This window comes from Pelodiscus sinensis, chromosome 17, assembly GCF_049634645.1.
Source record: "Pelodiscus sinensis isolate JC-2024 chromosome 17, ASM4963464v1, whole genome shotgun sequence".
Classification (NCBI taxonomy): Eukaryota; Metazoa; Chordata; order Testudines; family Trionychidae; genus Pelodiscus; species Pelodiscus sinensis.
In genome coordinates, this window is record NC_134727.1 from 13,745,563 (window position 1) to 13,770,922 (window position 25,360).

Sequence of the window (25,360 nt, forward strand, 5' to 3'; positions counted from 1 at the left end):
ACGGTACATAGACTTCAAACCACTTTGACAGTAATAGTCAAGACATAATTGAGTCAGTTCTTACTGATTTTATGAGCCAGCATCATCTCTGTGCTCTAGATTGATCTTTAGGTCATCTGATTTTCATTCAAGTCTCGATCACTGCTAGAGTGAAGCACAGAGTGGATAATTTGAAATCTGTTCTTTATGGTCCCATGAAAAAGAGAGACAAAGCTAATCAATGTCTTTACACGCATAGTGAGGGCAACAGTCTCACCAATAGTTTCACACACATCTTAAATTAAAGGTGTAAAAGGACTTCATATCAGCAAGGAACTGTTTTGCTGAACTCCTGGGATGTCATTGTGTAGCTGTTCTTCATGAAAATTTTTGCATTATGCTTCATTTAATAAAAAATTTAATATTTTACTACTTTAAAATAAATACCTATCATTGTTTCTCAATTAATTTTACTAAAAGATTATTATGGTGAGCCAGAAATCAACTTTAAGAAAATATGCTTTTAGATTTAGTATTGTTGAGAACTGTATACTTGGCCAGTAAGTGTTCAATTTTTTCTTTGCTTTCTTTCCAATAAAAAAATCTCAGTAATAATTTTGCATTAAGTGTATGTATTAGAAAATCAGTCAATGAAACAAATAATATCTCAGGAGTACATGTCTGTGTTCATACAGGCACCGATTCATCTAAGCTCTTGCACACATTAAGTGCTTGCCTAATGTGATCCTAAGTGCTTTGCTGAATTGGGGCAATAGTCTACAACTATGGAAAAAAGAATAAATTTGTCATGAACTTTTTTTGTGAAAAAATTATCATTTTTGCTTAGCTCTAGGGGTATGTCTACACTACAGCGCTAATTCGAACTAACTTAATTCAAATTAGTTAATTTGAACTAAGCTAATTCAAACTAGAGCAAACTGGGAGGAGGGAGCTGGAAGGAGGAAGCAAGGGGAAGGAGGAGGAGGGGAAACTCAGGGATCGGGGTGGGGGTCTCGCCGGGCCAACCGCCTCCCAGTATGGCGAGGGAGGGGGCCTCGGCGTCCCCGGGGGGAGGGGGTGGAAGGTGCAGAGGTTGAGGTGGGGGGTGTGGACATTGAGGAGGAGGGTGTGGAGGCTGAGGAGGAAGAGGTGGGACGGGGGGCAGGACTGGGAGAAGGGTAAATGGAAGAAGGTTGGGGGGGCAGCAGGTGCAAGACCAGCACAGGGCACCATGCTCTGCAGCAGGGCCTGTAGGTTTGCATTTCTGGCTTGGTCTTCAACCAGCTGCTCCTGGCGGAGCTGCAGGTCTGCCCACATCCAGTCCTTCACTGTGCGATGCAGGGCTCGCAATGACCCCAGGTGCTGGTCCCAGTACTCCTGCTCCATGGCGGTGGTTTGGAGCAGGCCACAGGTGCGGGAGCATGTCCTGGGCAGGGTGGTGTGCCCTGCATGAGCAGCTGGTGCAGCTGTAGAGAAAGAAGAGGAGTGGTCAGTTCTCCCTGGGGACACAGTAGATGATTCCCAGGCTCCCCCACCCCCCACCCCGCGACATGAGGGTGACCATGTCCTGCACCATCAGAGCTGTTGTGCTTGTACAGAGGCCATGGTCAGGATGTCTGGCTCTCCCTGGGACTGGAAGCTGCCCCAAGACCGCACCCATGTCCCTGTGTCATGTATAGTGTGACCGGGGCGGGGTGGAGGGTAGGAGGGGGGGAGATGTCCCCTGCCTCCGTGTAGAGGGGACATGTGAAGGGACTGTCTGGCCAGAGTCTACTCCTTTAAGGGCCCAGGGCTGGGGGCAAGGAGAGGAGTTTTCCTGGTTTGGCCCAGAGTGGCCACCAGGGGGAACCTGGGAAGGACTAGCCTCCAGCTAGTTCGAATTAAGTGGCTACACAGCCCTTAATTCGAACTACTTAATTCGAACTAGGCGTTAGTCCTTGTAGAATGAAGTTTACCAAGTTCGAATTAAGCACTGCGTTAGTTCGAATTAAGTTCTAACTAGCGGTTTGTATGTATAGACGCTATGAAAGTTAATTCGAACTAACAAATTATATCATTATATCATTGCAAGTTCATGCAAAGTCCTTGAAATATTTTTATATACCAAAGTTTTCCCTAATAATGTCATTAAAAATGTCAATGAGGATTTCCAGACACATTCAGCATTTCATGTTCCCTTCCTTTAGGTTGTCATGAAAAGTGGCTTTTGCCCACAAATCTGTTTTCTTTTGTTAAATCATAAGAACGGCCATACTGGGTCAGATGAAAGCTCTATCTAGCCCAGTACCCTGTCTACTGACAGTGGCCAATAACAGATGCCTCAGAGGGAGAAAACACAACAGGGAATCGTCAAGCGATCCATTCCCAGACAGAGGACAGCAACACTATTCATACCCATTCTGGCTAATAGCTATTGATGGACCTAACCTCCATGAATCTATCTAGCTCTTTTTTGAACCCTGTTAAAGTCCTAGTCTTCACAACATCTTCTGGCAAGGAGTTCCGCAGGTTGACTGTGTGCTAAGTGAAAAAAACCTTTCTTTTGTTTGTTTTAAACCTGCTGCCTAATAATTTCATTTGGTGACCCCTAGTTCTTATATTGTGGGAATAAGTAAATAACTTTTCCTTATTCACTTTTCCATACGAGTCGTGATTTTACAGACCGCTATTATATCCCTTCTTAGTCTCCAATTTTCTAAGCTGAAAAGTCCAAGTATTTTTAATCTTTCTTCTTATGGGACCCGTTCCAAATTCCTAATAATTTTTGTTGCCCTTTTCTGAAACTTTTCCAATGCCAATATATCTTTTTTGAGATGAGGCGACCACATCTGTAGGTAGTATTCAATATGTGGGCATACCATTGTTTTATATAGAGGCAATAAGATATTCTTTATCTTATTTTCGATCCCTTTTTTAAGGATTCCTACCGTTCTATTCACTTTTTTTGACAGCTGCTGCATACTAAGTGGATGTTTTCAGAGAACTATCCACATTGATTCCAAGATATATCTCTCTTGATTAGTTATAGCTAAATTAGTCCTCATCATATTGTATTGACATTATTTTTTCCAATGTGCATTACTTTACCTTTATCAATGTAAAATTTCATTTGCAATTTTGTTGTCCAATCACTTGGTTTGGTGTGATCTTTTTGAAATCGACTCATCTCTCCTCAGTTCTGCAAAATCACATGTTGTGCCTACCAGAATTAAATATTACTATGTTTTAAATAGTCTACAGTAATTAATACAAGTGGTTCTTCAGTCACAGCCTGTTAATGTTGAATCTAAGGGTGTGTCTAGACTACAGAGTTTTGTGGACAAAAGTCCACTTTTGTCGACAAAACTATACCTGCGTCTACACTACCGCTGAGTTCTGTCGACATAACATCGACAGAACTCAGCAGTTTTGTCAACGCTGGTAAACCTCATTTTACGAGGCATATCGCCTTTTGTCGACAGAGTTCTGTCTACAGAAGGTGTTATTGAATCTAGGATTGTGTCTAGACTACAGGGTTTTGTCGACAAAGCAGCTTGCTTTGTCGACAGAACTGAATGTAGTCTAGACGCTCTTTGTCGACAGAAGCTTTGTCGATAGTATCTGTCGACAAAACTTCTGTCGACAAAAGCCTGTAGTCTAGACGTACCCTAACTAAATACTGTCTGTACTCTCTGACTTCAGTTCTCATCAGAAATTTTGTTGTTGTTGAATTGCATAACCAGGAAATAACCTGTGAATCCAGAGGTCCTCCAGAATCTTTGGCAGTCTGCCTTTTGGTTGTAATTCAAAATAAAAAAATTAGATAAACGGTTAAATTTTATATTTGGGTATACGTGTTGATCATTGACATTTTTTAGAGCACTTTGTAAACATGAAATCTATTACTAGATTAGAATGACAAAGAATGATGTTGTCTGAAGCAGAAATTAGTTGCTAAAAATATCTTTCTCGTGCTATTTAAAGAAAATATTGTATTGAATTAATGTTAATACTTCAATCATTTAAAGTAATATTTTAATAATTATTTTAAAGTTGATACATCTACAGATGTTGGTAGATCCAACAAAAGATATTACTGCACCTACCTTAACTCTCTAATACTTTGCACTCAAATGTCTTTCATCTGTGAAACTCGCAACATTTACGAAATGCTCTGTACATTTGGGAAAACTGTGAGGTATTGTGAGGCTTACTGACTTGCCAAAGTTTGAGTGAATCAGTGACAGGGGATTCCCAGGCATTTAATGTACTGGATCATATTGCCTCTTTGTGTTAGAAGACAACCAATCAGGGGTGTAACAGGTGTGGTATATGCTGCACATGCTTTTTTATTAGAATGATACACTCATTGTTAGTCTGTGGTTTGGTGCAATGTCATGGTTCTGCCTGAGTGAGTTCTTTGAGCCTAAAATCAAATGTCTTTCTTGTTTAAGTCTACACTAGCTCGTTAATTCGAGCTAGGTAGGCAAATCAGGGAACCGGGGTTGCAAATGAAGCCTGGGATTTAAATATCCCAGGCTTTATTTGCATGTTCCCATCCGGCCGCCATTTTTAAATCCCCCTTGGTCCGAATGAACTGCCTGCGGCTACATGCGGCAGTTTAAAGTTAATCCGAACTAAGTCCTTAAACTTTAAACTGCTGTGTGTAGCCGCAGGCAGTTCGTTCGGACCAAGGGGGATTTAAAAATGGCGGCTGGGCGGGAACATGCAAATAAAGCCTGGGATATTTAAATCCCGGGCTTCATTTGCAACCCCGATTCCCTGATTTGCCTACCTAGCTCAAATTAATGAGCTAGTGTAGACATACCCTTGGTAATTACTTGGTATGGCAGGAAACACTTCAGCCCTAATTGCATGACATTGGAGGACATGCAGGCTAGGTATATTGTACACAGTTATACAAAATTCAGTGTGTAGAAAAGTAAATATTTGATGCTGAAAGTGTTGAGGATGGAGGCATTAACTAGTGGTCAGAAAAGGTTTGTTTATGGAGGAAGAGGCTTTGAAAGATGAAAGATGTTCAAAACTAGCTTTACCAAAGGATTTTGCTATTGGTTGAACACTGACCACTTGTGTTTGAATTAGAGCCACTGATTAATGTCACTGCCTTTGGTAGAATGAATTGGTAGAATTTATATTGACTTTTGCTGTGTCTGTTGGCACAAAGCCATTACATTGAGAATATCCTCTACTTTTGTACAGGTCACTGTATGTCTCTGTGAAGCTTCAAGTCCATGGTTTGCACTGTTTTCTCTTATACTCAGCTCTGAGGGTATGTCTACACTACAAAGTTAGTTCGAACTAACGGACGTTAGTTCGAACTAACTTTAGTAGGTGCTACACTAGCGCTCCGCTAGTTCGAATTTGAATCGAACTAGCGGAGCGCTTAGTTCGAACTAGGTAAACCTCATTTTACGAGGACTAACGCCTAGTTCGAACTAGCTAGTTCGAACTAAGGGCTGTGTAGCCCTTTAGTTCGAACTAGTGGGAGGCTAGCCCTCCCCAGGTTTCCCTGGTGGCCACTCTGGCCAACACCAGGGAAACTCTATGCCCCCCTCCCGGCCCCGGACCCCTTAAAGGGGCACGGGCTGGCTACGGTGCCCGTGCCAGGTGCAAGCCTGCCAGCACCCAGCTAGCAGACCCTGCACCTGGCACGGCACAGAGCCACCCACCCGATGCCCCCCAGCCCACCCCCTCTTGCCGGGACCAGGCTGGCGGCTCCCGGGAGCTTGCCCTGGACCGCAAGAGGCGGGCATCTTCCTGGGCTAGTGCGGACATCGTGGACCTTGTCCACGATCTCCGCACTAGGCACAGGAAAGTGGCCGTCTAGGGCAGGAGAGCTGCCAGCCTGGCCACCCAGGAGCAGGTGTGCATGAAAATCAAGGGGGTCCACTGAGACCCCCGACTCTGAGCCGTGAGCTTACAATGGCCGTCCTGGGTCAGTCCAAAGGTCCATCTAGCCCAGTAGCCTGTCTGCCGACAGCGGCCAACACGAGGAACCCTGGAGGGGATGGACCGAAGACAGTGACCAAGCCATTTGTCTCGTGCCATCCCTCTCCAGCCTTCCACAAACTTTGGGCAGGGACACCACTCCTACCCTCTGGCTAATAGGACTCCATGGACCCAACCTCCATGACTTGATCTCACTTCCCTTTAAACTCTGTTCTAGTTGTAGCCTTCACAGCCTCCTGCAGCAAGGAGTTCCACAGGTTAACTATTTGCTTTGTCAAGAACAACAACTTTCTCTTACTAGTTTCAAGCCTGATACCCATTCCTTTCCTTTGGTGTCCTCTAGTCCTTCTTTATGGGAACTCAGGAAGAACTTTTATGAATGCATCCTCTCCACCCAACCCCTGCTTTTAGAGACCTCTATCCTGTCCCCCCTCCGTCTCCTCTTTTCTAAGCTGAACAGTCCCAGTCTCTGTAGCCTTTCTTCATCTGGGACCTGTTCCCAACCCCTGATCATGTTAGTTGCCCTCCCCTCTCCCAGCCTCTCTCTTCCCCTCTCCCACCTCCTTTTCCCAGTCTCCCCCAGTTTTGTTCAATAAAGACAGAGTCAATGTTGGAAGAAACGTTATCTTTATTTTGTACATCAATAAGAAGGGGGGCTAGGGAAGGGTAAGTGGAAGGAGGTGAGGGAGGAATGGGGTACGAGCCCCCGATGGGGAGGACTGGGCTGGCTCTGTGGGCTTCTGGGGGTGGAAGCTCTCCTGCAGCCCCACGATTGCCCCCTCTCCCCAGATGGCAGCCTGCGGCAAGTGCAGCCGGGCTGATGGCCGAGTGGTGTGATGTGCCCAGTGTGGGCACTCAGGGCACTCCAAGCCAGAACGTCTTTGCAAGCGGGGCACCCCTTAGAACTGTGTGTCCGGGGTGGGGGTCGGGACCCTTTAAGCGCAGCCCTCGGCTAGCCTGAGACAGCATCTCCATGCTCTAAGTCCTCCTTTTATGCCCTGCCGGCACTGCTTCCGGCCATCCTTAAGCCCTGTTCAGAGTCCACTCAATGTGGATTTGCTAGTTCGAACTAGCAAAACGCTACTTCGAACTAGTTTTTAGTTCTAGATGCGTTAGTTCGAACTAGCTTAGTTCGAATTAACTAATTCGAACTAAGTTAGTTCGAACTAGCGCTGTAGTGTAGACGTACCCTAAATGAGTAGTTCTGAACACAGGGATACTCCAAGTCTTAGCCTTCAAGAGAGGTCAGGAATTGGAAAGGATTCACACTGGGAGGTCTCTACTATAAAGTTAATTCCCAAAATAAATTCTTCAGAGTCTCTTTATATTTTGGAGTCCAATTGCATGATGCATGTCTTCAGGTTCTCTGTTTGTTTTTTCTGTGACAGTGGATGGTGACACATTCTGGTTAGTCCTTTGAAGAAACTGGCCTCTTGTTTGTTCAGTTGCCAACTATGTATGCTGAAGGTGTGGGATGATGCAAATTGTTTGCTCCATAAGCTAATATTGTATTTTTAGTTTTCTTTTATTAGTAGCACTTGAATATGTCAGTGATAGGGCCCCTAATTATTTCATGTAATAAATACAAATATAGCATGCAGCAATGTTGAGCTTCAAACATTTTCAAGCATGTCGATTTAAATATGTCATAGTGGGAACTGGAATAAACTTTTTATTATTACATGTTAGGAATAACCAGGAAACCTGTGAGAGATTAACCTAAACTAAGTCACAGATGAGTTCTTCTGTTGCTTTTATTAAGAAATAACTAACTTATTTTCCTTCTTGTTGCTGCATGTTGTATTTATACAATGTGACATTTTTCTCTTAATCATTTATTTTTCTTTCTCTAAAATAGTTCAGTTGTATTATTTTCAAAAAGTGTTTCAATAGCTGTGGTTCCCCATTTTTGTTGTTATTGAGTGTATAAGAAAATGAATACATGTTTATGTTGTGCTGCCTAGACTGGAATATCCTTAAACTATGCAGATGTTCAGACCCAGATTGAAACTTTGCTGCTGAACCCTACTTCAGGTCTCAATATCGCAGAAATGTAGGAACTTCGTTGTCTCGCTTAGTCCCTTTTTTATTTTAAATGTTAATTATGAATTGATTATATTTGACTTGAGTTAAGGCCTTTCACCACTCACCCACAACATTTTCTTCAGTTTTTGTATTAAAAGCAATATACGTTACTTTTTCAAGTGATTGCGCATGAACATTCAGTGTAGGTGTGTGTGCTCGCCACATGCCCCGATGCCATAAGATTTTCCCTTAGCAGTACCTGGAGGGGAGCCAGGTCAGGTGCCTCCTGGAATGGTGCACACATGCCATGCTATAAACTCTTTTGAACTTGGGATCAGCCTTTTCAAGATCCCATCACCCGTACGTCTCATTCTTAATTGTATCAGTTAAGTAATGTGGACATCTTAGAGTCCTTCCAAGATATTGTTGACCATCTGGTACTCTAGCTATAACCAATTTCTAGCTAAACTTTATGACCTGTTATACGTATGTATGACTTTTGTGGGTAAATTGTACCATGGACACAATAATTTAAGAGTATTCAGCATAATTCTGAAGGCTGATCTAGATACCGGAAGGCTGATCAACCTACCAAACAATGAAGGTGCCAATCGTTCTTTGTCTGTCTAGTATCTGGTGTTAGTACTCTTCCTCTCTAATTGCCTACTAATGGTTCTTATCTGCCTCTTTTGACTGTCTAGTCCTTAGGTGCTTATTGACTATTTGTTTTTCCTGTTACATTCTAGCTCAGCTTTCCCCTTAATATTTTCATACCTGCTGCCTCTTCTTTTTTCCCCTCCCTCCCATTTCCCCACCCTTCTCCCTTGTTTATTTTAGTTCTGGACATCCAACACTCTGGTCATCTGAAGAAGTGGGCTGTGCCCACGAAAGCTCATGATACCATCTACATATTTTTTTAGTCTTTAAAGTGCTACCACACTATTTGTTGTTTTTTAAGTTTATCTTGTAGCTAAAAGCACAGGTCAGGAGTCTATGACAAATTGATTCTATTTCTGGTTATGCTTCAGACTTGATATGGAACATACAAAAATTACATGACCTGAATGTGCCTCAGTTTACCCATTTGAAAATTGGAGATGATGATAATACCTAGCCACTTCATATGCATCCAGTTAATTTATAGCATTCTCAGAGAAAACCATGACAAAACAATGACTTAAAGAGAAGACGATCTGGTGAAATATTATGATTGCTTAGTGGGCACAACTTTTGGCCCTAAAAAATGTTAACATAGGTAAAAACTGTCTACCACAAAAATCCAAGAGCTTTCACAGGCAGATTTCAAAGCAGGACATGGAATGGAAAGGGTATTAATTAGATTTGTTAATAGAAAAATCTCTCTTCTTCATTGCTGGAAGGGGAATATCTGTTCTCATGTTGTTAGATCTTTGTTACATTTTATAGATTAGATTAATTGTATTAAATTTATCAGAGGATAATTGAAATAACAGAGTTGGAGAAGTTTCCTTCTTTTCAGGCCATGTTTGGAGTGGTGAAACATGTGGTAGCAGTTTTTCTTGTGCTATCAGATTATGTGTGGAGTATCTTCAAGTGCCATATTATTGCTCACTGTAGCCAAGTCCTTATGGGTTAAGTAGATGACAATCTTCTTGCTAGTTGCAGATGGAAGAAGGTGTTTTTCAGAAGTTCTAACTATTTAAATAAATTTATGGAGGGAGATTATGAAACAATGGCTACGTCTACACTGGCCCCTTTTTCCGGAAATGCTTAAAACGGAATACTATTCCGTTTTCAGTTTTTCCAGAAAAGGAGCGTCTACATTGGCCCCGGAGTTATCGTCATAACAAAGCGCTTTTCCGGAAAAGCGCGTCTACATTGGCGCGCTTTTCCGGAAAAGCAGAAGCCGGGAGCCATTTTGAAGAGGGCAAAGGCCACCAGACCTTTCCGGGGGCGGGGCCAGAGCGCCATTCAGACCTGTGGTTAAAGGGGTCTCGCTGGGCAGCTGTTGGTCTCCTGCTCCTGTGCCTTGGGGCCTCTGCCAGGGACTGGCACCCTTCGCAAGTCTGTGGATGCCCTTTGACTTTTGGGGACACCACCCTTTGGCCCCCAACTGCTTTTCCCTGCAGTTCTTTTTTCTGCCCTGCTCTGTCTACTATGGAGCCACGGGTGGCCATGTGCCTGGTCGGGCCCCTCTTGGGGCTGTTCAGGTGGCTGCAGCTCGTGCTGCAGGCCGGTGCCATGCTGTTCATGGACCAGGAGGCAGAGATCACCTTGGACGCCCTCACCAGGGGGGCCCTGGCAACCCTGTCTCATCAGCAACCGTATACCGGCCACTCTGGAGTTTGGACATCAGCACCGACTGGTGGGACCGTGTGGTCCTCGGACAATGGATCCGGAATTTTCGGATGAGGAAGCGAACCTTCTTGATACTGTGCACCTGGCTCACCCCCGCGCTGCAGAGAACCGCCACCCGGCTGCGGGCACCCATCCCCGTCAACAAGAGGGTTGCCATCGCGCTGTGGAAGCTGGCCACACCGGACAGCTACCGCTCGGTGGCACACCAGTTCGGGGTGGGAAGATCCACCGTTGGAGTGATCGTCATCCAGGTAAGTCCCAGGGGGAGTGGGATGGGGGGAGGGTGCTCCACTCCAGGCCCAGGGACAGCCAAGACTCCAGGCTGGGTCGCCCAGGGGTTTCGGCCGACCCTCCCTTGCACAGGCCCGCTGGTGGGGGAGGGGCGTGGGGGGCCCTGGTGTGTGTGTGTGTGTGTGTGTGTGTGTGTGTGTGTGTGTGTGTGTGTGTGTGGATAGAGGGAATCAAGGGGGGGGACCCAAGGGAGCGCACACTCACCCCTGGCTGTATGTAATGTGTTCCCTTGTGTTTCTCTGCACCCTTCTGCAGGTTGTCCACGCCATCAATGACATCCTGCTGCCGAGAATCATCTGCCTGCGCGACGTCGATGAGACCATGGCCGGCTTCGCTGCCCTCGGGTTCCCCAACTGTGGGGGAGCTCTGGACGCCACCCACATCGCCATCCGGGCCCCGGAGCATCGAGCAGCCCACTTTATGAACAGAAAGGGGTACTGCTGCATCGTCCTGCAGGCCCTCGTGGATCACCGGGGCCGCTTCCTGGACATCTACGGCGGCTGGTCCGGCCGGGCACACGACGCCCGCATCCTCCGGAACTCAGGACTGTTTCAGAGGTTGGAGGCGGGCACCTACTTCCCCCGGCGGGACTTGACTGTCGGGGATGTGCCAATGCCCATCTGCATCGTCGGGGACGCGGCCTACCCCCTGATGCCCTGGCTCATGCGGCCCTACACAGGGCAGCCGGACCAGAACTGGGCCCGGTTCAACGACCGCCTCAACCGTGCCCGAAACCCAGTGGAGCTGGCATTTGGATGCTTAAAAGGCCGCTTCCATTGTTTGCTTACCCGTCTCGACATGGGTGAGCAGAATGCAACGGAGGTGCTGGCCGCGTGCTGCGTGCTCCACAATATTGTGGAGCGCAGTGGGGAGGCCTTCCTCCCTGCATGGGTGGCAGCTGAGGCACAGACCTTGGACCAGCCCGCCACAGCTGCCATCCGCCAGGCACGCCAGGAGGCGGTGCGCATTAGAGAGGCCCTGGTGGACATGTTTGCCCAAGCCCCCTAGCAAGGTCGCTTGGGTCACCCCAGAGTACTCCGTCCCAGTTCCTACCCTTTCCCACCTCCTCCCCTTACCTCCCCCCCCCCCAATAGTATAGTAAAGCGTCGGGTCACAGCACATCGGCCGTCATCGAGTCTGTTCGTCGGGTGCGTCGGGCGTAGTTAAAGCAAAATGCAGGACAATATAGCACTTTAAAGACTAACAAGATGGTTTATTAGATGATGAGCTTTCGTGGGCCAGACCCACTTCCTCAGGCGTAGTTAGGGTTTTTATTTTAAGATAGGCAAGGGTTTAGGCCACCATCGCCGTCCTGAAGAACAGCCAACAGAATTTGGGACTTGTGCAGAAGGCTCACATCAGTGACATCTTCGATGGATCTCCTGTCTGTTCCTCTCCTGAGGCCCGGAAGGACCAAAGGATCGAGGTGGCCAGCAACACCGTCATCATCCGTCGAGGGATTTCCTGGCTGTTCCTCTCCTGAGGCCTGGAAGGACCAAAGGATCGAGGTGGCCAGCAACACCGTCATCGTCCGTCGAGGGATCTCCTGGCTGACCCTCTCCTGAGGCACGGAAGGACCAAAGGATCGAGGTGGCCAGCAACATCACCAATCGTCCTCCCTGTGCCTAGACTATGTTTAATTATCTGATGTGTGCATCTTGTAACCGTTCTTGCTAGTTTGTTATCTTATGTAAATATAGTTTGTGGTTTACATGTTAATGAAAAGTGTCAGCATTTATTTCTGCGCCACAAACTACTGACCACTTACGAAGGGCTCCCCCAGTGATAGAGTACAGATTTCATTCTCCACAGTTTGCCACCATGTTACATTTAAGTGGCTACTTGGCATCTCACATCATTTCGTACACTACCTAGAGTTACACAATACCCAACACAGGAATGAACAACAAAATAGAGACCTGTTTATTTACAAGGGGGGGGGAGACCTTCAACTGGGACAGGAGGGGGGGGAGACCTTAAACTGGGACAGGAGGGAGGGAGAGACCTTCAACTGGGACGGGGGGGGGGAGACCTTCAACTGAGACAGGAGGGGGGGTAGTTACTGGGACGGGTGGCCCCTGCGAGCGCTCCTCCGGGGGCCAGCCTGCCCACGCTGGGCAGACCACATCGGGGCAGGCTGCACGCGGAGGTGGCCAGGAGCAGGGGCAGAGGCAGGGGCAGGAACAGGGTCAGGAGCAGGAACAGGGTCAGGAGCTGGGATAGGAGGAGGGGCAGGAACAGGGCCAGGAGCTGGGATGGGAGGAGGCATGAGCTGTGCTACGGGAGGGATGGCGGGGCCTGGGCTCCGCCCATGCCATAATGAATAGCATGCACAATATGTGCCGTCAGCGTATCCATGGTGGTGCGCATCCCTCTGCATTCGTCCAGGAAGGCAGCCCAGGCGTCCTGCCGCCACTGCAGGTCCCCCTGCACCCGCTCCTCGATGGAGGCCTGGATTGCCTCCACAGCGTTGACGTGGCAGCTGGTCCCTCTGCCGGAGCCTGTGTCTCCGGGGTTGGCCTGCTGGGGGTGCCGCTGCTGCTGCAGTAGAGGGTCTGGTGCTGGGTCCTGCTGCAGGGAACAGAAGAAAGGATGGGTCAGTCAGGCAGGCCGTCCACTGTCCCCACACCACATGCCCTCCACCCCTGAGCCCAGGTGACCCCACAGTTGCGTGGCTTGGGCCCACTCGGTTCCCCTCCTGCCTGCCCCTGGAGTAGGGTCCTCCCTCCAGGGTATTGTAAGCACCGGTCTGTATCCTGGCCCCGTGCAGGGCGGGAGGGTGCTTGTGCAGCGTTCACCTGTGGAACTCCCTGCCGGTGGAGACTGTGAAAAGCTTTGGGTTAATCACTGGTGTTTGACAGGGAGCAAGATGCATCCCCACGCAGTGTCTGGGAGCACATCTGGAAGAGGCGGTCTGGCCTCTCAGATCCCCTCACGTGGGATATCTCCTGGACGGAACCAGAAAGAGTGACTGGGTGGGGGAATGTCCCATCCTTGCAGCACAACTCAGGGGCCCTTCTCCCTCCCACAATCCCTCCTGCAAGCCCGGTAGCCCAGGAACATGTGTGGCCCCAGTGGGGACTTCCCTTGGGGAACCAGCAAAGGCACCGGGAGCAGGTGAGGGGCTCGGTGGGGGCCACGTTCACAGGACCGTGACGCTGCGGTCTACCCAATAGAAGCTGGCTGTGCCTCACAGCCAGGCATGGGACAGTGTGCCGTTCTCTGTGCTGCACCCTTGGCGGAGCTGCGGGCTCTGGGCTGAGTCCCTGGGGCCCTGGCCGGTTCCAGCCGGCATCCACCCTTCCCCCTGGTCCCGCCAAATGTGTGTGAGCAGCAGAGTCCCAGGCATGGCCTGCAGCTGCCTGGCGTGGCCACATGCTGCTCGGTCACCAGGCTGCACGTGGTTGCACCTGCTGCTTGCTGCCTCATGCTATGCAGCGTGCAGCTCACGTGGCCTGAGTGACATGCTCTTCCCCTCCCCCCTCCGGGCACCTGGCTCCCCACCCCCCCGCCTTCTACCCCCCCACCCTTTGGGAGTGCAATCTCCACAGACTCACCAGTGGGTTCCTCCCCGGCCTCGGAAGAGTTGCTGAAGGGGGCCTGCTGGGTGGCAATGGTGGCCTCCTCGCCAGATGTGCTGCCGCTCTCTTCTCCCTCCTCCGGCTCAGTGGGACGGTTGATGGGTGGGCGCTGGCAGGTGTCCACAGGGACCGGTGGGGCTTGAGGGGCAGGCTCGCCCAGAAAGGAGTGGAGCTCCTCAAAGTATGGGCAGGCGTCGGGTCCTGCCCCCCTGCCCTCAGTGGCCCTGACGTACCCCAGCCACAGCTCCTTCACTTTTGAGCGGACCTGCTCACAATTGCGGCTGGGGTGTCCCTGCTGGGCCAGGTTCTGTGAAAGCCGGGTGTACAGATCGGCGTTCCGGCGCTGGGAATGGAGGTCGCGGAGACCCTCCTCCTCCTTCCATAACTCCAGGAGGGTCTCCAGCTCCCTGGGGGTCCAGGATGGGGCCCACCTTTTGCGGCCCCTGGGGGGCCTCGTCCGCTGAGGGTCCAGGGGGCTCTCTGGAGCTGACATGGCGCGGTGAGTTGACCCATTGGGCAGCACCAGCAGGTGGCAGAGCTGACCCAGGCAGGCTCCTGGCACGTGCGCCCAGCAGCCTGAGAGCTCTTTAACAGTGCGGGCTTACCAGGAAGTCCGCGGCTCCTACGGGGTCTCGCGGCGTCCAAACCGCTTTATTCCGTTTTTTCTGCTTTTCCGGAAAAGCTGTCTACAGTTTTCCGGAATAAGGACTTATGCCCGAGCGGGAGCAGAATAGTGTTTCCGGAATAGCGGCTGATTTTGTACAGTACAGCGTCGATGCTTTTCCGGAAATTCAAGGGGCCAGTGTAGACAGCTCGCAGCTTATTCCGGAAAAGCGGCTGATTTTCCGGAATAAGTGGCCCAGTGTAGACGCACCCAATGTGTCTACCTGAGGGGAGACATCTTTATTATGGGTAGATGAAATAATGGTTAATAACCCTTCAAAATGATTCCTTCCTTACCAATAGCATCACCCGTGTCTTGCTGAAATTTTGTTGCAACTGTCTTTCATTCACGTCTTGATACTGCCCACTTCCTGAGAGAGCTGTTAGTGTCCCAAGAGAACAAAAAATAAAGGGACTAGGGGGTTTATTTTCATATTGTTGATAATGATGACCATGAAATCTCATAGTTACCTCCAGTGGTTTCATTTAGATAGTGGAAACTGATAGTCATCAATCACAGTCAAAGAGACTTGGTGGGAGGCCTCACATAGTTAGAGCACTGTCATGGAAGAGTATAAACTGTTCAAGAAAGACAGGTGTGGGAGAAAAGGAGAAGGAGTTGTCCTATATGTAAAATGCAGGACAATGTAGCACTTTAAAGACTAACAAGACGGTTTATTAGATGATGAGCTTTCGTGGGCCAGACCCACTTCCTCAGTACTCAGTTCCTCAGGGGAAGTAGATGTGGGCGGCAACCTGGGCAGCATTGATCATGAGATGGTTGAGTTCAAGATTCTGACCAAAGGAAGAAAGAAGAGCAGCAAAATACAGACCTTCAACTTCAGAAAAGCAGACTTTGGCTCTCTCAGGGAACTGATGGGCAGGATCCCCTTGGAGGATAACATGAAGGGGAAAGGAATCCAGGAGAGCTAAGTGTATTTTAAAGAAGCCTTATTGAAGGAAACAAACCATTCAGATGTTCAGTAAAAAAAGAAAATATGGTAGGCAATCAGCTTTGCTTAACAGTGAAATCTTTGGTGAGCTTAAACACAAAAAGAAAGCTTACAAGACGTGGAAACTTGGACAGATGATGAGAGAGGAGTATAAATATATTGCTTTTGAATGCATGGTTGTAAGCAGGAAGGCCAAAGCACAATTGGAATTGCAGGTACGAAGAGATGTGAAAGGTAACAAGAAAGATTTCTACAGCCTTGTTAGCAATAAGAAGGTGGTCACGGAAGGTGTTGAACACTTAGGCTACGTCTACACTGGCCCCTTTTTCAAAAGGGACATGCTAATTTTAAACTTCGGAATGGGGAAATCCGCGGGGGATTTAAATAAAGAAAAGCCGGAGTCATGCCTGACCAACCTGATTGCCTTCTGTGATGAAGTAATTGGCTCTGTGGCTATGGTGAGGGCAATGGACAAGGTATACCTTGACTTTAACAAGGCGTTTGATACAGTCTCCCACAGTATTCTTGCCAGCAAGTTAAAGAAGTATAGATTGGATAAATGGACTGTACGGTGGATAGAAAGCTGGCAAATTGTTGGGCTCAGTGGGTAGTGATCAATGGCTCGATGTCTGGTTAGGGGATGGTATCAAGCGGAGTTCCCTAAGGGTCAGTACAGGGTCTGGTTTTGTTCAACATCTTTATTAATGACCTGGATGAGGGGATGGATTGCACCCTCAGTAAGTTCACAGATGACACTAAGCTATGAGGAGAGGTAGATATGATGGAGGGAAGTAATAGAGTCCAGAGTGACCTAGACATATAGGAGGATTGGCCCAAAATAAATGTGATGAGGTGCAACAAAGACAGGTACAGAGTCCTGCATTTGGGATAGAAGAATCCCAAGCACTACTACAGGCTGTGGACTGACTGGTAAGTAGCAGTTCTGTAGAAAAGGACCTGGGGATTACAATGGATAACAAGCTAGATATGAATCAACAGTGTTCCCTTGTTGCCAAGAAGGCTAATGGCGTATTGGGGTGCATTTTTAGGAGCATTGCCTAGGAAAGTGATTATTCCCCTTTATTTGGCATTGGTGAGGCCACATTTGGAGTATTGTGTCCAATTCTGGGGCCCCACATTACAGAAAGGATGTGGACACATTGAAGAAATTCCAGTGGGGCCATTTCCTCTTTAAAAACTGTGAGCCCGGAGTGGGGAGAGGCTTCAGGGGTAACTCTTTCCTCAGCATGATCCCATTTGCTGGCTTCTAGCCAGAAACTGGCCAGTGGGAGCTGCCTGCTTGAATAACAGGAAGCACATGAAGCACCATGCCCTCCTCCCCTCCAGCTCAGTTATTCACATAAACACATGGCCCTGCAGCCTGTGCTGGCACAGGACAGGAGGCAGGCTGACCGAGAAAGTTTTAAAGCTCTGCAAGCATTTAGATCTGCAGGCAGGCAGGCTGGTTTGTCTGCTGGCTGGTAAGTCTCCTACCCCAGCCCCTCTCTTCCCTAACCCTCTGCCCTTCCACTCAACATACCCAAACCCTCTGCCTTCTCCTGCACCCATGCCCCCTTCCACATCTGGCACCCCAATTCCCTTCCACAGATGATAATCCCCTCTCACCGTAAAGCATAAACCAAACCCTGCACCCCAGTCCCTTACCCTAGGTCACAACTGCCTCCTTTACCCAAACTCCTTCTCAGAACCCACCTCTCCCTCCTGCACCGCAATCCCTTACCCCAAATTCCCTACTAAACCCAACCTCCATCCCAGACCCCGCATCTCCTATCATGGAAGAGTGTGGCCTTCAACCACTTTCCATAATCTTGGAGTGGCTGCCATCAAAAATGTATTGCCCAGCCCATTCTGTGATTAACTTGGGTTACTATAACATGGACTATTTGTGAAATGCTTTGTTATCTTCTTGTGTGTTAGAAACCATGACATATTTTTCCAGAGATTATTGTACAAAATTAATGACTAAACCCAGAATAATAGTAATAAATATGCAAATTTTAATAGACTAATCACTGATTTTTATTAATATAAATAAATCTTGAACTGGCTATTCTTATGATCTTTGTATCTCTTGACAGAAATTAATTAATATTTATTTAATATAAATGTCTAGAAACAAGAGGAGAAGAATGAAGGTTTTGCAGGAGGCTTCTTGTGTCCTACTCACTTACCTTAAGATCCGCATATGTTTATGCATGTTAGTGGACCGAAAATCCAAATACATTTAAATAGTCATCTAGGTTCTAGGTCTGATGCATTTGTAGCCCCTCAAATCCCTGTGGTCCTAATAATCATGGATACATCTGATTAATGAAAGAGCTATGGTTCAGGATTTGTTAGGAATAGTATGTGGAGGCAGGGACAGCAACAAAATCAGATAAATTGGCCCATTTTTATCCCTTGCAAATCCATCAGAAGGATTGGAACTCTGTAAGGTCCTCTCAGCTCTAAAAATAGCACGTTTTCTTTGTTTTTAAGCATTATTTATTGGAGTAGTAGATTAACAGGACTGGAAACAAGCGCCATGAAAATTACCTGTCTGCCCTATATATATATGTGTTCAAATAATCTCTGTGTTGGATATGCATATATGTCACCTACACACAGAGGCAGAGATGATTACTCACATATCACTCAATACATTATAATTATTGTTTTGTGCCAGGTTTTCTAAGTGGATTGGCTTCATCTACACATGAATTTTCCCCTTCTAAAAATCCTTACCTGTGTTTCATGTGAATTTCTTAAGATGTGACTGACTGTCTTTTTATCAAAATCCTCCTGTGACTGGGTGAAACTCAGAGATCCCCTTAATGTTTTCTCATGATCATGTCACTGATACATGTTTACCTGCTCTTTGCTGCGCCCCACCACTCTGTCCTGCTGGTTCTTTGGTATCCCTAAGACAAGGCACAGACATGGGATTAATGTCCCCCTGCAGAGCAACATAGACACTGAACCAGTTCAAGTCCAGAAGAGCTCAGTTCTTAGGGCTCAGCACCTATGGAAACCAACCCCAAATGGTACCAAACCCCCAAATGAATCCATCTTACTCTGTGTAAAATGTTATGAAGATAAAGCTTATAAGGAGCTCTGTCTTTATTTATCAGTGACAGAGAGATGTGCACAGTGGTTGCTCCTCTTTCCCCCCGTTTCCCTCCTCCCGCTCCCAATTAAAATTTATTTACACTGGGCATGATAATAAGCAAAATGTTTTAATTAAGTTAAAAAGTGGGATTTAAGTGGTTGCAAGTGAAAACAGATCAAAGTGAATTACTAAATTAAAATGAAGGGAAAAAAAGCTTGCTAGTTCTAATCCACTAAGATTTGTTACATGCAAATTCTTACCATAAACAGCTGTTCTTATCTCAGGTAAAGAGCAAGTCAGAGCTGATTTTAACTTTGCCTGGGTCTACAGCTTCTTCATAGTTCTTTGTATCCCCCTTGGGTGGGCCAGCCAGTTTCAAAACACAGCTGAAGACAGAGGCTGATTTCCTGCCCATTGCTTAAAAAAACTTTCCCCCCGGGGCAGGAAAAAGTTAAATAAACTCCCCCACCCCATCCCCATGGAAAAATACAATGTTCAAGATGTCTTCCTGTACCAGAAGGCATGGTCACATATCTTTTTAGGATCAACCACAGTTTGGGCTTACACAACTAACACAACAATTCACAAGTCATTCATTTATGTACTGAGTCATTAAATACCTAAAGGTCCTTATTAACACCTTTAGAACTATAAACGGATTCACACTTCAGATTTTTAACTTCATATACAAGAATGATACTTGCACAAAAATAGGATATACAGATTCAGAAGTTTGTAACTGTAAAATTTGAAATGTTACATGACCTGTTTTGTATAAAGTATCTTCAAATTATGCATATTCATATTCAGAAGTCCATTCTCATAAAGCAGGGGGGCATCACACCACTTTCCTGTCTTCCAGATCCATCTAATTCTTTGCCCTTTGTTTTGTGAGGAGAAAGAAGTTGCATGCCATTTGGAACTTGGGGCATGGAGAACCTCCCTTATTAATTCTAACATTGAAGCTCTTTCTTATTCATATTGTTTCTAGCTGAGCATGTTTTTAATAATCTCTTTCAAATTTTTAAGTGTCTTGGGATACTTACTACTTTATCTCTGCATTCGATTTCCCTACCGCTGTTTCAGTTCAGGTTTTAAAAATAGATTTCTCCTTCCTTACTGAGCTGTGAAATGCATCTTATAATGACCAATAAACTGGTGTGTCTGAATGTTTAGGTGCATTACTTAAGACTACCTAAAAAGTCTGATTTTCAGAAAATGGGAGCGCTCATTGCTATCTAAAAATGATGCCCTTTAAGGTGTCTAAAGTTGAGCATCCAAAATCACAGGTCACTTTTGGAAATTGCAGTGCTTTTGATTAGAGATAGATCTGAACTACATCACCAAATGTGAACCTCTTTGAAACTTGTTTCTGTTCTTAAAGTTTACAGACTCTCTATACAATCAGTGCCACACTGCCAAGTAAGGGAGTATGTGAACTGTAGAGTGATCTAACATTTTGCTCTTTAACTGCTCTTTGTAGACCATATTGTCAGGTTCTATAAAAGGAACCTATTTCATGTAGAGAGAGTCTCATTTCATACTGGACTATATTAATGCTCACTTAGATACCATTTAGAGCTGTGGTGTTCAACGTACTAGTCACGTGTGGCTATTTGTCTGGTTGAGTGTGGTTAGTTCGCCATATCAGTAGCCACTATAGTGGCTACTGCTCCAGAACTAGTTGAACACCGCGGATTTAGAGCATATCAACAGAATCTACATGAGGCAGTTAGAATGTCCCAGAAAAACACATCCTTCTAAGTTGCACTGAAATACCATGTAGATAAAAGTGGCATGGTCCTATTTTTCTGATAAGCTGCACCAAAGTGTCAGATCCAAAGATTTCTGAAGTTTGGAGTTGTTCTGATTCAGGTTTCTGTACAGAAAAGCCCACCTACTCTACTGTTACACAAAAAAGAAAGTTGTTCTTTGTTAATGTTGTGTGGGTAATTGGCAGGGAAAAATATATCAGTGCATGTAGGTTGTAATTGAGAACATGCATAGAATTCAATATCTCAGATTTTCTGAAGGCACTGGAGAGTTGGCTATGGCTCATAAACTTAGAAATGGGTGTTACATTGCTGTAATGTAGAGTAATACTTTTTTTAATGGCAGTGCGTAAACGAACAACTTTTGATGTATGCGTCATGACATTTTGCAGATCTTTTTGCAGATAGAAGAATAAAATAATTATCTTGGTACTGTATTACAACGGTGCAGCCTATTTTTAAGGACCTAAAGCTTGTACAGTGAACTAGGAACTTTTTTCCCCCATGTCATATCATTAACAGACTGTATGAATGGGCTTAACACTTGTAAAAGAAAAACACGTTTTGTAATAAAATGGTTGAAAATTCTTTCTTTACTGACCTACTTGCATGGTTCATTACAGGAATGAATATTTCCAAATTAATATTAGGTGACTTACTATCAAACAAGCAATGCTGGGTGCACAGGAAAATATTTCTTATGTTGCTTAAGTGTATGTTTCCAGCAATAGGTGAAATGTAAGAACCTAAACTAAGGATTTAGGCTAAAAGGCCTGTTTACCTTTAAATGTGGAATGTAAAGGAAAGAGGATTGTGTAAATTTCCACTATTCCTTTATATGTGGAGGGGAAAGCAGTGCTATTAATATCTTTCTGAATCAGAACATGCTTTTAACCAGAATTGGAAAAAACACTAAAAAAGCATTTAAAAGTTCTCCTTGATGGACTCCACTGGGAACAGGAATGTAACCATTCATTCAAAAAGGGTTTCTGTGCTGTAAAAAATGTTTCTTTCTCTTTAGAAAAAATTTGAGCATTTACAATACTCAAAAACATTGTCTTATGCAGTGCAGGAGAAGCAGGATCACCTAATTTTCAAATGTTATATTTTAAATATCTTCCCACTAGTTAAATGGGTGGAAGTGGAGGTTGAAAAAAAGCAGAAACTCTTCCTGTCACATTTTCAAAATGCATGTATTTGTATGTTGAAATATTTTCATAATCAAGTCAAAAATTGCACCCACAAACTATGTGAAAAGATTCAAAGCAGAGAAAAAGTCCGATCTGATGGTTCAAACCTGGGATTAGGAATCAGGAAGTCATTTACAGTTTCTGCCCTGAACATTGAAGAAGTCACTAAACTTCTTTGTCTCTTTCCCCATCCGAAGGTGGGATTTCTAGAAATATGAATATTTTTTAAATGTAAGTTTTGGTGAGTGCCTACATAACAAGTGTATTTTCACATGTCCTTTGAAAGCTGGTCCCTAAAACAGTAACACTGGAATTGGCAAGTGTGGGAGTAAGAAAATGTTAATAGACCTACATTGTTATGCTTTGTGAGCAATTATTCTTGCTAGTTCTGTAATGGAGATTGTGGCTGTGAGTATCTGAAAAGTGATATCTCGTGGGACACTGTCAGTCCTTAGACAGGTTAATTTCAGTGCTGCTAAATGCAAATAACCTTACTAGAGAGTTTTAGCTGGAAAAAAAGTTAATTATTTTATCTGTCTACTGAGGTGATAGTTTCCATTCTCAGCCATAATATCTTGCCATTTGGACAACACTCGTGAAGTTTAAATACAAAGTAAATTAATTGGGGGTTAGTATAGCAGTTTGCAGAATAACCTCTTTGCCCAAGAGTATCTCTAAGTTTCTCTGTGTTAGCAGACAAATGGTGAATGATAACATGAGGCATAATCATTAAATGATCAGTTACTCAAAATAAGATAAAATTATTCTTCAAATATTGCTCATGTACATTCCACAATAGGTGTACATGCTCTCCATGTGCACCAGTGCCAGATGTTTTTCCCCTAGCAGTAGCCGTGAAGGAACTCCTCTAGTGACCCTGGAGCAGTGTCTCACTGGCATGGTATAAAGTGTACTGCATGCTTACTCCCCCCTCAGTTCCTTCTTGCCACCAGTGACAGTGCACTGGAACAGCTCTGCTCCAGCCTTAGCTATTCCTTCTCCCCATTGTTAGTCTTCTTCATAGTTTGCCTATAGCCGTGGTCCCCAACGCGGTGCCCGCAGGCGCCATGGCGCCCGCCGGGGCATTCGTGGGCGCCCGCCGACAACCTGGGCCAGCCCCGCCCCCGGCGCACGGGAGGCGTCGGCCCCAGGTGCGCGACACGCACCGGCGCTGGGTGCGCGGCGCTCGGGCGGCCCCAGCCCCAGGGCACATACAGGCGCTCGGGCGCGCGGTGCTCGAGCGGCGCCGGTGCCGGCCTGAGGCGCGTGGCTCGGGCGGCAGCACCGTCCCCGGGACCACGGCACAAGGTACTCAGGCGGCCCCAGCCCCGGCCCTAGGGCACACGCTGGCACCGGGTGCAAGGGCATCCCAGTCCCCTGGCGTGCCCCTGGATGAGCGGCCCCGCCCCCGGGTGCCCGGCGCGTTAGTGGCCCCCACCTCCCGGGCACCCGGCGCGTGAATGGCCCCACCTCCCGGGCGCCCGGGAGCCTCTGAAGGTTGGGGACCACTGGCCTATAGTATAAAGTACCTGGTCCTCTTAGAGACTTCAACCCTGATTGGGGCATGTTCCAATCATCAGGCCTTGTGATTTGTTCAAATGGTCTATTCTGGTCAGTGGCCTTAGGGCATAGAAGTTACCAGCATAGAAGTTGCCTGTGCTGTCTCAGTGAGACTCACATCAGTGACAGGGGCAAAATTTTCCAGTCCTTTAATCCTAGAACTAAGAAGAAGTGGGACATTTGACTTAGAGTACTCCTCATGGAGTTGGCCCTAACTCTGGCACTGGTGCACCAACTGGAGTCAGCACCACCCTCTTACACCACCCTCTTACTCACCCATTACTGGTGAAAAGAAGCCAAGGAGGGCAACAAGGGAGCCCTATCCCACCCAGGAAAAAGTAGACATGGTGACAAACAAGTGCAGACCCATATCGGGTAGCTCACAATCTCCATCGAGCTTGTGGGTCGTGCCTCAGGCAGAGCGGCGCACCCCAGGTGTCTCTATTCCACCCTCTCTGTACAGTGAAAATCTAAGTCACATCCAGGTGATCAAGTCACATTCTCCACTTCAGAGGCGTGCAGATCGCACAGGAGATACTGTGCTTGGCAGTATCGGCATCCCAGGGCTCTATGACTCCACATAGAAGGGAAAACCCACATTTGGCATTGCAGGATCCCTTCAGCATCGGTACCAGATGCCAGAGAGAGAGGGTTCCAGGTGCCATTCACTGGCCTGTGATCACTGAGACAGGAATGCACTGCTAACTCCTCTCATACTATCAGGTTGTGTCCCATGTCATAGGAATTCATGGCATGGATAAAGAGTGCAGGGGCGCAGATCCTCAGAGGCAAGTGCATTGAATTCCAAATGAGGGCATCTGCACAGAGGAGCCATAAGCCCTCAGCACAATTGGAGTGCTTCCCCGTACAAGCACCAAAGCTTCCCATGATAACCCTCTTCCAAGTTCTCTCTCAGATATGGGCACGACTCCACTTCAGAACTACTATTCTCAAGAAGTGCTAGGTGTAGATCACCAGCCACAGGCTACCACAGGCCACCACCTCACCCCACCCACAGTCAATCCAGGGGCATCCAGCTTAGTGAAGTCCAAGTTTTTGATGCCAGACTCACAGTCCCGAGGTTGGTACTAGTCCCATTGTGCATTCATGATCTTATGGTTGTCAAGAGGCGGGTGCAATGACTCCAGTTCTTCCTCAGTGCAGGACTCCCAATCCCTTCTGGTGGGACCTCCAGCACCTTTGGCACCACAGCCAATGCAATGGCACCAAGACACATTGTTATGCCATGGTACCACTGGCCAACTTGGAGCCTGGATCATGTGGGATGGGAGAGCAAGTTGGTAGCTAGGGTCTTGGACAAGCACATGTGGAGCCTTTAGTGGCAGGGTCTTCATCCATCCCTAACAAGAAGAGGCATCTTCACTCATTGGGAGTGTGGTGGGCACTGGCCTTTTACCTGGAGAGGATTAGGATATTATGGAAAACCACCCAGGAAATCTCCATCAATGAGCATATAAGGGGTCAGCCAGTCTCTACCCAGAGGATTTAAAACTGGATAAGTTTGTGTAACCATACTTGCTATGACCTGACTGGTGTTTGCCACCACTGACTGTGCATGCGCACTTGACTAGAGTGCAGGCTTTGTTGGTGGCATTCCTGGACCACGTCCTTATCTAGGACTTATGTCAGGTGGCTGAGTGGTTGCCTGTGCACACCTTCAGACTAGGGCCAATGCTGGATGTGACAAGGCAGTCCTGCAGCCTTCTCATTCCTGACTTCTACCCATGTCCGAGTGGAAGCTGCTGTAGTCATCTATTGTGGAATGGACATGAGTAAGCACTCAAAGAAGAAAAGATAGGTACCTGGTCCATAACCGGTGTTCTTCAAGATGTTTTGCTCATGTCCACTGCACACTCCGCTCTCCTTCCCCACAGTCAGAATTTCTGACAAGGAGGAACTGAATGTGGGGGGAGCTGTCAACACCTCT

The 25,360-nt window shown here is 46.8% G+C and overlaps 1 protein-coding gene across 7 annotated transcripts in view; it reads left to right on the forward strand.

Moving 5' to 3' along the window:
• The window catches only part of GABRB2 (gamma-aminobutyric acid type A receptor subunit beta2), a 395,901-nt gene that overhangs the window by 144,386 nt on the left and 226,155 nt on the right, over positions 1 to 25,360 (forward strand). The window contains exon 1 of one of the 7 annotated variants that reach the window (XM_014580648.3): positions 17,136 to 17,262. The exons of the other annotated variants lie outside the window; for them this stretch is intronic. The gene's annotated coding sequence lies outside the window, so the exon portion shown is untranslated. Of the gene's footprint in view, positions 1 to 17,135; positions 17,263 to 25,360 lie in introns of those variants that run through there. 7 annotated transcript variants of the gene reach the window in all.